Here is a 14,186-nt window from a genome sequence, read left to right on the forward strand (position 1 = left end):
GTAACTGAAACAATATTATTGTTAATGAGCAGCTGACATAATTTTTATAATCATTTTAGAACAATAATAGAAGAATATAATACTGCATTACACAGCACCTCAAGAACATGTCATAATTAAAATTATTCCAATTCCTCAATTTTCAAGTTCAAAATCACAATTGTTGATTGAATTAGATAGATTTAAATTTTTTCAATTATTAAATTGGAGTACATAATGTAATAAAGTTTGGATTATGCTACATTTTTATAAAGGACAATACTTTATCTGACCACTGATTCACTTCTTATTGTTTTCTTGTTTGTGTTGATTACAAATAAAAATTAATCTACTTTGTCATTGGAGACCAGCACTCACGCGATCTGGAGAGTCGAGAGTAGCAAGTGATTAGAATAAGAATAAAGCATGCCCAGTCTATGTATTATTAGCAAAACAATAACATGCAGCCTCAAGGGTCAAGATGCTGCCAGCATGTTGTTTTGCTGGGGGAAGAGAGTGGTGTAAACTGGTTTGTTTGAGAGGGAAGTGTAGGATGCCAATGACTCCTCCCCACTACGTGCCCCTACTACAACACTAATCCAGCTCAGACAGAAATCGTAATTGTGCAACTAGTGCGCAAAGTGACAGTTTGCTGCATCGAAGAAACGTTTACGCCCGAGCCGTAGGCGAGGGCGGAATGGTTTCTTGAGTGCAGCAAACGAACTTTGCGCACGTATTTCACATTAAATTTTTCCTACAGTTACCATTGAATATGAAAAGTGGGTAATTATGGGTAAATTGCCTGAATAATGTAGTAGTGTTTGAATAGCGGGGGGCAGCTGTGTGGTGTGTGCTGTGGTGGCACTGTGCTGTCGTTGTCCTTGGTTATAATATATAATGAATAATAATTAGCGCGTTGTGCTTCGTTGCACCTCTGCTCACTATAGCAGCCACAGCAGTCACTGTTACCAACTTAATTTTGATTTTGCTGCACTGGTGCTCCATATAACCTACTAACTATTTTGCGTTGTCATGCTGCAAATCTGGAGTACGCAAAGTACTCACTTTGCGCACTAGTGCGGAAAAGTGATTCTTTGCAGCCTGCAATCAGTGCACAAATGGTCACTTTTCAGGGTATCTGTAGGAAAAGAACTAATTTCGGGATTCTGTCGACGAGAACAGACAGCTTCGAATCACTTTTCTGCTCTGATCACGTGACAACGGCAGAATAATCTTTCTGTGGATCAGACGCCATGTTCTTTTTAACCTCAATCTTTAATTGTTGGATGGTTTGTTTTGATATTGGTTGTCAGATTTCGGATTGCTACTATTATACTGTAAAATTAATTTGCAGTGGAAAATTGAGGTATAAAATATTTCTATTGGTTTCTTTATTCTTATAATTTTTACAAGAGAAATTGAAAATGGATTTACAACAGAAAGGCGTGAAATTTTTGAAGTTCAAAGTTTTGTACTTTCCAGACCTGCACAACGAATTACCTATTTGAAAAATAGAATATGGTTAGAAATTGCTGATGTAATAGAGGATTCAAGTAAGTACACTTAAATTTCTCATAATAAAGTAGGCTAGATTTACCGTACACAATTATTTGATATAAATTTTATGAGTAGCCTACTAGCATGTTTACAATTTTTATTCAGGTAGCCCACTGTAGTAGGCCTTTAATAACCTAGTCTCTAGGTCTAAATTGCTATCTTTTTCATTTTTCAAGAGGTTAGAAGTTGACAAATAATTATTTATTTCTTTTTTTAATGTTTAATTTGTAGTATTTAATAATAATGTAAATCCTAGACTAGCTAGTTTGTGTATGGTAGAGAATTATTACAAGAAAGAGAGAAATCTAATCAACTGATTAGATTTAAACTCATTCAAGATTGATTGATTAGATTAACATTAATTAGATTAGATTAGATTAGATTCAAAACATTATTCAACCAAGATAACATTTAGCATTTCATGCTAACAATCTTTTACACTTTCAGTAAGTTGGCCTAATCACAAAATACATTTTTTATAATGCAGCTAGTAGTTTTCACAAACAGATTTATTAAAAATAACATCATAATTTGACTTAGAAGTATTTCATTACATTCTAAGTCCTAAACTTCCATTATCCTTGTTGCACCTCAAAATATTGTAAACCCATAGTTTATCAATATAATAACAAAACTAACCTGACTATTAGAGCATTTACTTTGTCTTTGGTACCTATCTATGAATTAATCTTCTCTTAATTTATAATTTAAAATCACTTGGAAACAATATTAAATAGATTGTTATAGTAATAACTTGATCAGAGTCAGTGTAATTGAATATTGAAAGACTGCCATTGGAAAAATATAAAATAGGTACTATTTTTCTGGTTGACCATTGCTACCAAACTCATTTAAAACTACAATAGTAATGTATTTGAAAAACTTATTCATGCTCTATTGATCAATATATTGCGTGATGCCAGGTATATCAATGTGAATAGTATAAATTAAAACAGGAGACACACAACATAGATTAAAAACACTGTAAAACTTACATTATAATCGGAAATTTTTAAGGAACTGTGTCCCCTTTCTCAACCGAGCAGAGAGTGTAATGTAAGTTTTTCAGTGTTTTTAATCTATCTATGTCGTGTGTCACCTGTTTTAATTTATATTATAAAACTTTAAAGTGTTTTCTATGTGCTATGAATGTAAGTATATACTTATAGTATTTATATCTAATGTAAATAGTTTATTGAGACCCAGTTCACTTCTAATTTATTCAAAATCCAAACTATGTCTTATCATTGATGTTTAACTTCACATTATCTCCAAAATGAATATGCTGAAAGATTATGTTTCTTTTTTCAGGTACCATTTACAAACAAAATATTGAAGAGAATGTGCTCAAAGGAAATGCATATGAATTCTTTTTTTTTGACCAGGATGGAACAATTCTTTGGAACCTATACTTAGAATAAGTTAGTTAGGTAAGATAAAATTCCACTCATTTTTTAAACTTTATATAGGCGATGTCATTTTATACAGTTTCCCATTTTTAAAAAGGTTTATCCACTTCAATGTTTTATTATCGATTTGATGGTAGATATTCAAATAGTAAGATTTAACTATGGTACGTGACTAAAATAATAGAAAAACTGACTGAATTTTGAAATCATTAATAGCTTACAGGAAATCTAAATATTTCGAAACTACCTGAAACCACATGAGATCAAGATGGACAGTTGAGAAGAGTGCTTAAAAAACAATGTATTCACTTATCATTTTACAGGGAATAGAGTTATTAATAATATTTGGGATTCCTTCCATAAAGAAATAATTTATGTAACATTGTCTAATAATGTGATAACATTACATCAATAATTTGATGTTAAAATTGTTTTTAAAACACTCTTCTCAACTGTCCATCTTGATCTTGAGTGGATGATGACTTTATAAATGACCATACATTAGAACTATGAATAGATGACTTCAAAAATTCACCCAGCAAGTGCTGGTAGAAAACACTGAATAATAGCTTTTAATGACAGTCATTCCACCTTTTAAAATTTATGATTAAATTCATGGATGAAATACCCACATTGTTCTGAGAGAGATTTATGTATTTGCAGTTTGGTATTCATTTTCAAATCACTTAGTTCTACTTATAATGTTGTAGATAATCATCATTTCAGATTAAGCAATTAATTTATTGATTATTTCCATTTGTTTCATTAAACTTGTTTCTCTAAATGTAGAACTAAAAATTACTTTATGCAGTACATTTTGGAAGAGTTAAGTAAACCAAACGGTCGAGAAGTAGGCCTACTGACCACAGAAATAAATAAATAATTGTTCATGGTATCCAAAAATATATTGTTCACCAACAAGTTCTTTTGACCTAGGGGCACACTGATTAATCCCAATTCCTGCATGGAGATTTATTTATTCAATCATTCAGAATTACACAAAACTAACAAATTGATGCTAATAATAATTCAACTGAATGTTGGTTTATTGGAATTTCTCATATAATATTACTTTGTCATTATTGGGGGGTTCCTTCCCAAGAAATATAATTAAAAACTTATACAGATTACAATCAATTTCAGAATTCACTTTGCAAAGTTTTTTTTTTTATAATGAATAATAAATTATCTATAACTTTTTGATTTCAGGCCTAGTGATGTACCAGCCAGAAGTAGAGGATGACAAAGAAAATCAACTATGAATAATATTCCATGGATATGATTCATGTATGATGTAGTAGCCTACAGAAGAAAGAGATGGACTAATCTAAGAAATATATTCATTTTTTCAGTACATCTTGATGTGTTTATTTCATGTTATTCATAATAATATCTTCTTTTCTGATCGCTCCTGCTAACTGCTTTAATTCAGGTAGTTTTGAAGAAAACAGAAATAGTTTGCGAGTGACATGAAATTAATAAAATATGTTTTAATTGTTTATACTTGAGGGATTTTTAAAACTATATTTAACCCAAAAGCATCGAACTCTTATTAACAACTTTATTGGTTCTGTATGTCTTCTGCTTTTTTGGAACTAATAAAATTATTTAACATTGCTGACTGGCAAATGCTATAGGTAACACGTAGTTAAATAATAGACTTGAATTGGATATAAAATAGGGTATCACAATTATTATGTATTGTATTAAGAATTAAGTAATAGTACTTATTTACTGCATTGAAGGGGTAATAATTCTTTGAATATGAAAAATAACTTAAGCAAAAGTTGAAAATATGATGTTCCAAGCCACATCAAATATAATCACTTTCAATTCTACCTTCTAGGCTATATTTCCAAGTTTTGATTAAAATTGATAAGCTTTTAGAACATTATAGTGAATAAGGAGTTTGAAAGGCTACTCTAATTCTAATTAATACCCTAATAAAGTATTAATTTTAATAGGGCAACTTTAATGGTTAATTGTAGAAAATAACTAGTAGGCCTACCCTAAAATATTCAAAATAAGCATGACCAGTTTCTAATTATGTCATTGTCAAGAGAGTCCTTATTGAAAATGTCGAAACTAATCATGTTTCATTTTGGAATATCACAAGGGTACTAGTTACCTTCTATAATTAATAAATATTCATCCATTTTAAAATAGGCTATGTGTTATTTAAAGTACCATAACAGAACTCGTTTATTAAAGCAAGATATAGTTATCTCAACAATAATTATTAGAATTAGTTCGCCTGTTTGAATACACTTTGTACATGTCATATGTGTTAATCTATAATAATAATTTCCAATATTCGTATAGCTTTTACTGGTGAGGAGTCCCTAATTGAACATTGCCTGAGAAGGCATATTGATTTAGGCAGTCAATTGGCCTCACGATTCTTATACATGATTGTATATCAGCCGGGACCGTACCCATCCAATGATCAAAAAGGGGACTGCTAAAATAAAATTGCCTAAAAAACGTTTACAATATTGATATCCCTTGGTGTAATATAACCCGTAGATTCCAAAAATGCCAAAAGTAAAGCACTTATTTATTATTTATTTATTGATTTTTTTTCGATAGAGCTTCAATAGGCCTTTGAAGTTGAATACGGTACTCATAGTAGGTAGGCCTACCTATAAACGATGTGATTCAAAGAACATGCATTGACTCTGAAGGCAATTGATTCTAGTTAATAAAATAATTATAATAATATCTTATTAATAATGGAATGCTTCTAGTTAATAAAACAATATCTTATTAATAATGAAATACAATCAGTTACTTCAAATAATTTACCCTTACAAATTTCAAGCATAGGAAATGAAAAGTTAACTCTTAGATTGACATGCCTATAAAGCATAGAATTTTGCATAATTATTGAAGTAACTAATAATTGTGGAAAAGTTATCTGAAAGCAATTAATTCACTTTATTGAATTAAATCTCCAATAATCATTTCAGAATTACCTTTTGGACAACCCAAAAAGTTCATTACCCATAACACAAAGCAAAATTCATGTCAAAGAACTAGTTCTTTGAATGTTACTGTTTCTGCCCGCCTGGGTGTGCTGCAATCGATTCTGCTTCTGCCCGTTACGAAAACACAGCTTAATCCAGCTCAGACAGAAATCGTCATTTGCGTATACAAGCGCTTTCTACCGGTATACGTTGATACATTAGGTGAAACAATAACCGGTAAGAATGTTCTCTCTGACTCCTTCTACTTTGTGGTACTAGCCAAGTTTCCATACTGTATACTGTATGTATACTGTGCCTCGACCACAGCCTCGACTTGACAGTTGATATCAACTAATCAAAATTAAAGCAAAAACTCTCACGTCATCTATTGGCTACTCATTCAACTGAATTTGGCATCCATTTTGAAAGCGCAGATTTCAAACTGCTGAACACCTATAAAATATTGAACTACCGGTAGGCCTAGCCTACAGTATTCAAGGCTGTGCAAAGGCTGAAAATAAACTTTTTACTCATGATATTTTTCAAAGTTTTTTGATTTGTATATCATCAAGCTATCAAAATGAAAAAGTTTTCTCAGGAAAAAAATTTTTTCTGATCATTACTTTTTGAGATATGAGCGCCTAAAGTTTAAATTTTAGGGACAGAAGATTTCAAAGTCAGTAAGTGATAAATTCATGAGATTTAAGGCCAAGTTGCACAAATCCGGTTAAATTTCATCCATTATTAATTTCACGAGAACCAATCAGAGAAGGCCTTTTTGATAAGATGGCTTCTCTGATTGGTTCTCGTGGAATTAATCACAGTTGAAATTTAACCGGCTTTTGTGCAACCGGGTCTAAGAGGATATATTATTCTCCATGGTATTTTTGATCTAGTGAAACAAAAATTCTCTGAAAATATCAATTTTTAAGATGGATATTCATTCAATTTACTAAAAATAACTTTTGGTTGAGTTATTCTTGGTAAATTGAATAACTTTTTCAAAAATTGATATTTTCATAAAATTTTTGTTTTACTAGATCAACAATACCATGGAGAATCCATCCTCTAAATCTCATAGATTTATATCTTAGGTACAGAATTTGAAATGTTATGTCCCAAAAATTCAAACTTCAGGTTTGAATGCGCCTCTAGAAGGCTAACTAAACAAAACAGTCATATTTGAATTTTGATTTTCAGTTCTGTTGATTATGTATGAGTGAGTGAGTGAATGAATTAGTGCCATTTCGTTTTTTTATATTATATATAAAATAATTCCATTTATATTATACTTGCAGTAACCCGTGCTTCACAAGGATCTATTTTCAAACTTGATAATCTGAAAACTTGACGTAATGAAATTTTGAAGAATTTAAAATAGGCCTTGGTTAATTAAGAATCTAGCCTATGTGGAAAATTTCATGTTATTTAGTCCAGTAGTTCAGAAGTGATGATGCATCAAACATAATTATTTTCCTATCCCGTGCGTGTATAAGCCAACTCTTTATTTTATTATAGATATGGTTAACGACTGCAAGAGATAGGAGTGTGGAACAGAATATTTGTGAATCTATGATAGCGCCAGAAGTGTCTCGAACACAATAGTAGGTACATGAACTTTTTGAAAGTGATTTGAAAAAAATGTTAAAACAACAGAACTGAGAGTTGTCAACCTTATCATTCTACCTCCATTTAGAGAGGCTTTTGTTTGAGCCGAATGAAATCTTCTATCTTCTATATATATATATATATAATATATATATATATTATATATATATATATATATATATATATATATATATATATATATATATATATATAATATATATATATTAAAACAGGAGACACAATATAAATAGATTGAAAACACTCAAAAACTTACGTTAGAAATGGGGGGAAATTTTCGGAGACTGAGTCTCCTTTCTCAACCGAGAAGACTGCAGTTTTGAATCCAATGGTCGTGTGACCACAGAGTACATATATACTCGGGATATACATCCCACTATCATTTTGGCATCTTTCCATAATGCCTACATTTTGGCATCCCCATGAAATTGAGGAGTATATTGGTTTTTCATGGAAGTATATTAGGGTTTTGTATGTGTTCCACTTCGAATTTTTACTTTGGTTTATTGAAAAACATGAAAATAAAAATTGATTTTTCCCTATCCACCCCACCGGCAATTCCAGCTTCTTTTAATTATGAAGACAAAGGTGTGTCCGGCGTATACTTTCATACACTTTGACGACAATCTGAAGCCCAGTTGAATATACAGTGCTTGGAATTTTCACATTGCAGCGTTTTCGGCATCCGGCGGTGTTGCCAGTTTTTTGAGCTGCTTGAACACAACCGTAACCTTCGTGCAATAACAGTCTGGGTTTCAGAATCATGCTTTGTGAAGTTACTGAGTGGACGAGAAATGCGGACCTAGCGAGTTTTCAAAAACCGAGTTCACATCATACCACTGTCCACTGAAGTTGAATTTTGTTCTTGTTTCTTCCACAGCACATTAGTACGAGTGATGTTGGATTATTTGAATACTTTTAACCATGGCATATAGAAGATTATGATCCCTATGAACCGTGCTATGAATGATTAATATCACTCGTTGATATCAATAATTATTATTCATATCCTTTTCTAAGGGTTTTTTGCTTGCAATAGAACAGCTCTTTGCCTTTATACATCGCAACTGTCAAGTGTCCAGAGTAAGGAAATAAAAATGAATAATTCTTATTCATATCCAAGTAAAGGCTTCATATTCTTTCTAAAAAATTCCAAGACATAGAAAAATCAATCATGTGAGCCAATTCATTACTACTACTTCTATTTGCACAACTTCTTATGTAGAGAGTAAACTGACGATTATTTTCAGGTTTCTTATACTATGGAAGATATTCAGAGGGTGTCTCAGTAGTTGTTCTAGTGTCACAGTTTTGAATGCATAATATGATCTTTTTCAAGGTACTATCACCTCGATTCTCTTCATTCTCTATGTCAACGATTTTTTGAATTGAAGGCATTTGTCAATTCAAGTATGATATCCTTTGCAGATGATACTGCAGCTATTTTCCACGGTAAAACTTGGATTTAATTTCACACCATAGCTGAACAAAGCATATTACGAATTGGCTAGATTGGAATACCTTCTGTGATAATATAGATAAAACTAACCACATAACCTTTTAAGTAAATAAAATAGGACAGCCTGTCGATAATGAAGAGTTAAGGCCTCATCTTATTTTCCACTTTATTCTATTTATGGGAAACAATAGTTGGCTAGGTATTTTTCCTCCTTTCTTTTTATTTTCAGCAAACACCATCATGAAACTTCTTTTTGTATTTCTATTAGAAATTTGTATTCTAATGTATTATTTTTGTATTCTGATTTCTTTTGTGTGTTTTTGTGTTGAATTGAAAACATTGATTGAGTTGAAGGTCCACTATGTTAAATTCATTCAATAGTACTCTGATATCGTGACTTACAGTATTAATATATTAAAACTGGAATCCTAGTTTGCATTATCAGTACCTAATTTTTATCAGTGGATACTTCACTTGATATCTTTCTTTCTGGAATGTTAGCACCTAGAGTGCTAACTCTGCCCTAATATAGGCAATTGATCAATCAATCTTTCTCTGGAGATTTCTCTCTATCCTTGGTAACCTTTGTAAACTCCCAAGTCCCAAAAATGGACCATGAGACTGATCTACGTCTTTCCACTTAGAAATACCGATTGAAATACACCAATTTCGAAATAAACATTCTTGCATTGAAAATATTATCTACAATTATAATTATTACCGGTATCGAATTATAATTACGTGTCTTTTGAAAAAAAATCACTGAGAAGATCAAATTCTATGGAGTAAAGAATTGTTCCAGTAATCTCCAACACGTTTGAAAATACTGAAATTTAATTAAGTTGATGGGATATGACAAAATACCTATAATAATTTTTATCATTTCATATTCACGTAATATTTAAAAATTAAAATTTGAATCAGTTCCCTTTCTTTAGTCCCAATAACACATCATGCAATAGCATTATCATTGTCAACTCTGAAAACCGATCAATGAAAATTGACTCTCAAGCTCTTTTTGCTAATAATAGATGATCATTTTAACAACGAGTTCAACATGCCTCGTATACTTAGACTCATTTGCTCCAATTTGGCATGTACTGTGTATATTTACTTGTTCAAATTTATTTTGGTTTCAACATTTTTCGATTTCTACATTTATTTATAAGGGATTATTAAGTCTACTTTCATAAGTATTTTTGAATTACGCATTAATATAAACTCGTAATCTATAACAAGGTAATATACAATCCCTACTACCTTTTACGGTGAACTAGGCTTTTGTGTGTTGTGAGGAGGGCTGGTTTGTTTTGTGAGTTGGCGCGAAAATGCTTGCTTTACAAGGGCTGTCTGAATTATGTTGAGTAGTTGATTTCAACTTTGCTCATTCTCTTTCTCTCTCTCTCACTCAAATTGCCCTTATTAAAGGCAATCAATCAATTAATCTCTCTTATAACATTCGTTCATAATATTATAGTGTTGTACATTTCTTTATCTCTCATTAATAGTCTAGAGTTTAGGGTTGCAGCTGTCGCGCTATCATTTTTGTAGCATCATAATCGTTGGTTCATAATTATTCATTTATCAACGATACAGCCAACTTCAATTAATTCTTCATAGTAAAATTTGAAAAATTAATGAACGGTCTGAAGATGAAATGCAATTCCTATTTGATAATACAATATTGTTCTGTATCTACTCAAATCGACCAAGTTTAAACTGTCCATGAATGTCCATTCCTGGAAAAAGTTATCATGGATATAATTTCCACTAACACTCCACTGGGAAGATGAAAATGGAAAATGGAGTAGAAGTGCAGTAGAAAAAAGAAAAAGATATAATGAAGATGTTCAACAAAGAAGTTAGAAAAAATAGAATAAGAGGACGAAGAAGAAAGGAAAAAAACAGAAAAAAAGAAAGATATAAAAGAGGGAAGAGGAGTGAGTAGATGAATTTCAAGACTTTGAAGCCACTTTTTTGCTCGAAATCCCCTCCCCCTCTCCCCCCTCGTCCATCCCGCCTCCCCTCCACCCGACCTGAGGGTGGGGTGTGTTCTAAAAATAGATTTCCCCCCTCTCTCTCTCTCTCTCTCTCACTCTCTCTCCCTCTCTCTCTCTCCTTCTCCTTCTCCCTCTCCCTCTCTCTCTCTCTTATCTTATCTAATCTAATCTTATCTTATCTTATCTAATCTTATCTTATCTAATCTAATCTAATCTTCCCCTCCCCCAGTGAGGACGAGGGGGATGAAGAAGGAGAGAGTGATCTCTCTCTCTCTCAGTGAGGGAAAAAATAATTTCCCTGTGAGGGGAGTGAGGGAAAAAATAATTTCCCTGTGAGGGGAGTGAGGGAAAAAATAATTTCCCTGTGAGGGAAAAATTCTCTACTGACAGATTAAAGTGAATCCATATTACTACATCTAATAATCTAATGCTGTCAAATTAAAGTGAATCCATATTTCTACATCTATACTGTCAAATTAAAGTGAATCCATATTACTACATCTAATAATCTAATGCTGTCAAATTAAAGTGAATCCATATTTCTACATCTATACTGTCAAATTAAAGTGAATGCATATTTCTACATCTAATGCTTAATAATAATAATAATAATGGTTTGCTTTCCACCTGACTAGGTGGAATTGAGAATTCATTGAAACTTGTACAATCAAAATTCTCACTCATTTTTGATCTTATTAGCTTGAGCGATTAGAGGCAAGTGGCAAGTGTGTGTCCTTAATGAAAGTACATCGCGTGCTACACAAACTTTCCTTATCAACATGTTGATGGTATTAACTTAATGGATAAGAACGCGTGCTACTTCGCTTTCCTTATCATGATGGTGATGACAAACACTTAATGGGTAGCACTCGGCTCAAGGTTTTAGAGAGAGCAGGATATGCCCCTCGCTTCTCTGTCTCTCACAAGTAGCAGTTGGAGATTGAGCAACTCAGCCGTCTAGGCAGATGGCACATCTGCTCTCTCCTTCTTTTACTCACTCCATCTCTTACTGGCATCCTTCCTTCTAAATTTCTTTTTTGCTATTCTCTATTACGAAAGGCGAGTGAAGCAAGAATACAGACAACAACTAACTAAGTTCCATTTTGATCGAGCGTTCCTATACTGTCAGATTAAAGTGAAACCATATGCTTCTCTCTGCGCAGCGATCTTTGCATTACGAAAGGCTAGAGAAGGAGAATTCAAACAACACCTTTCTAAACTCTCCTTTGATCGAGCGTACTCTACTGCCAGATTAAAGTGAAACCATGATCTGCACTCTGATCTTTGCAGCTACACGTTACACCGCTTACCAGTCTTTTTGAGATTTTATGTTTTCGGCATCAATACGACCCCTTTGTACTGTGCTAAACCCATTTTTTCTGTAATAATTTTGGCTACCTGATTTTCTGTAAGGTTATGTTGTTTGGCCTCTATCCAGTTCATATGAAAACTAACCCAGGCATATCTGGACACAATATCATGTGCTATCCTGTGTATGAATAAATTAAGATAATCTATGAATGGAGCCGAACACTGCAGTCTCATGACAGTGCCCTCTTCCGAATTTTTAATTGCCTCAGCTATTTCATCACGAACGCTTTTCACAACGACTTCCATCTCGTTTTTCTTAATAAAATCTCCAATATCATTTTTAGTTGCATACTTTTCTGCAATTTGATTAATCAGAATAGCAATGGCATCTTTTGTAATGAATTGTTCAATACCGTCCATAATATTAGCTTTTATTGCACTTGCCATTTCAGATAATCGTTTTTCAAACTCTTCCTTTGTTAATGAAGAACTAGTCAATTTTTGCAAAGTAGATTCTAAATATTGCTTATCAATTAGCGATGGCTGTGTTTCATTTACTTTAGTAAAAATTTCTGTACTAAGCTGTTTTAATTTAGTATTGAGATAGTTTCTGTCCAGCACCTCCAAATTCTTAATTTTATCTGATATGACTTTTAATTTCTCATCTAAATAAGCTTTATCAACTTTATTGTTGTTAATACTCACCAACTGGGATGAAAAGCTGTCTGTTAAAGTTTTCACTTCTCCTAGAGCAGATTCTAAAGTTAGAGTTCTCTCTCCAATAGCTTTATCAATATTAGCACTAAAATTTTGTAATGTACTTAGAATATGTTCTCTTTCAATTATGCTCACTCCAATATTCTTTGTATTTTCCAAAATGAGTTTGGTTATTTGCGAATCTAAATAAAATTTCACAGCTTCGCTGATTCCTTGTTGATTTATCCATTCGATTATCTTCTGCGTTATCGAGTCAATATCACACGTAAGATTAGCAACAGCAGCCGCAGCACTAGGTGTATCAATTCGACCGAATCGATGCAGAGTCATCATAACACTAAACAATTAGTTTTGCTTCTTTTAGCTCTTCAATTATAGACGCGATCTCAACATCATGTGCAGTGTTGCCAGAAGCTTTTAAGGAATAGAGTAAATTTAATCTTTCCACTAATTCGTCAAAATTATCAAAGTATTGATAAATTCTATCATGAGAATTATTTTTTGCAAATTTCAATAAACCCCATCCCTTCTTTTTACTAATTTTTTTACTGGGAAATAACTTCTGAATCATTTGCGATTTAATTTCCTGATTTCGTTTAACATACCCTCTTCGATCTAAATGTATGCCTGTAAGTGTTAAGATTTTTCTATACTTATCCAGATCTCTCTGATTATAAAGATTCGAATTCGGTCTTGAACTGAATTATAACTCAAGTAGACCATGTGTTAAATGAAATCTTTCATTATTAATATCTATATAACCATCGTCGAATATTACTTGCTGATTTCCAATATAATACACGTCATCTTTAGAATTGTATGAAATTCCATAACTAATTGAATTATTCAATTTTTCCGCATGAAACGTTTTTAGATATTGTGACAGCACATCATCGTTTTTACTAGAACCAAGTAAACTGTTTTCAAATTTAGTCGAGCTTAAAAGATTGTCTGTTGAACTCTCATAGCTTTTATCATAACTCGAGTGTTCATCACCAATTTCCATACTCTCTTGTTCCTCTTTTACTTCTTCCTTTTTTACACCAGAGTGAAAACTAGATTTGGTTTTTCCCAATTCAATTATAGGTTCTATCAATGGTGAGAGCGTTTTCCTATTGTATTCCTCCGATCGTTTTTCAAAATTAACTAAGCTTTTATGCTT

At 32.2% G+C, this 14,186-nt stretch overlaps 1 protein-coding gene and 1 long non-coding RNA gene across 3 annotated transcripts in view; one reads left to right on the forward strand and one right to left on the reverse strand.

Moving 5' to 3' along the window:
• LOC111056781 (integrin-linked protein kinase) overlaps nucleotides 1-14,186 on the reverse strand; it is a 138,203-nt gene that overhangs the window by 84,299 nt on the left and 39,718 nt on the right. The window lies entirely within an intron of this gene.
• LOC120351903 lies at nucleotides 1,170-4,214 on the forward strand. The gene is made up of 3 exons (XR_005571622.1): nucleotides 1,170-1,532; nucleotides 2,848-2,966; nucleotides 4,155-4,214. It is a non-coding gene; the product is annotated as an uncharacterized LOC120351903 (long non-coding RNA).

Source organism: Nilaparvata lugens, chromosome 6 (assembly GCF_014356525.2).
Source record: "Nilaparvata lugens isolate BPH chromosome 6, ASM1435652v1, whole genome shotgun sequence".
NCBI lineage: Eukaryota > Metazoa > Arthropoda > Insecta > Hemiptera > Delphacidae > Nilaparvata > Nilaparvata lugens.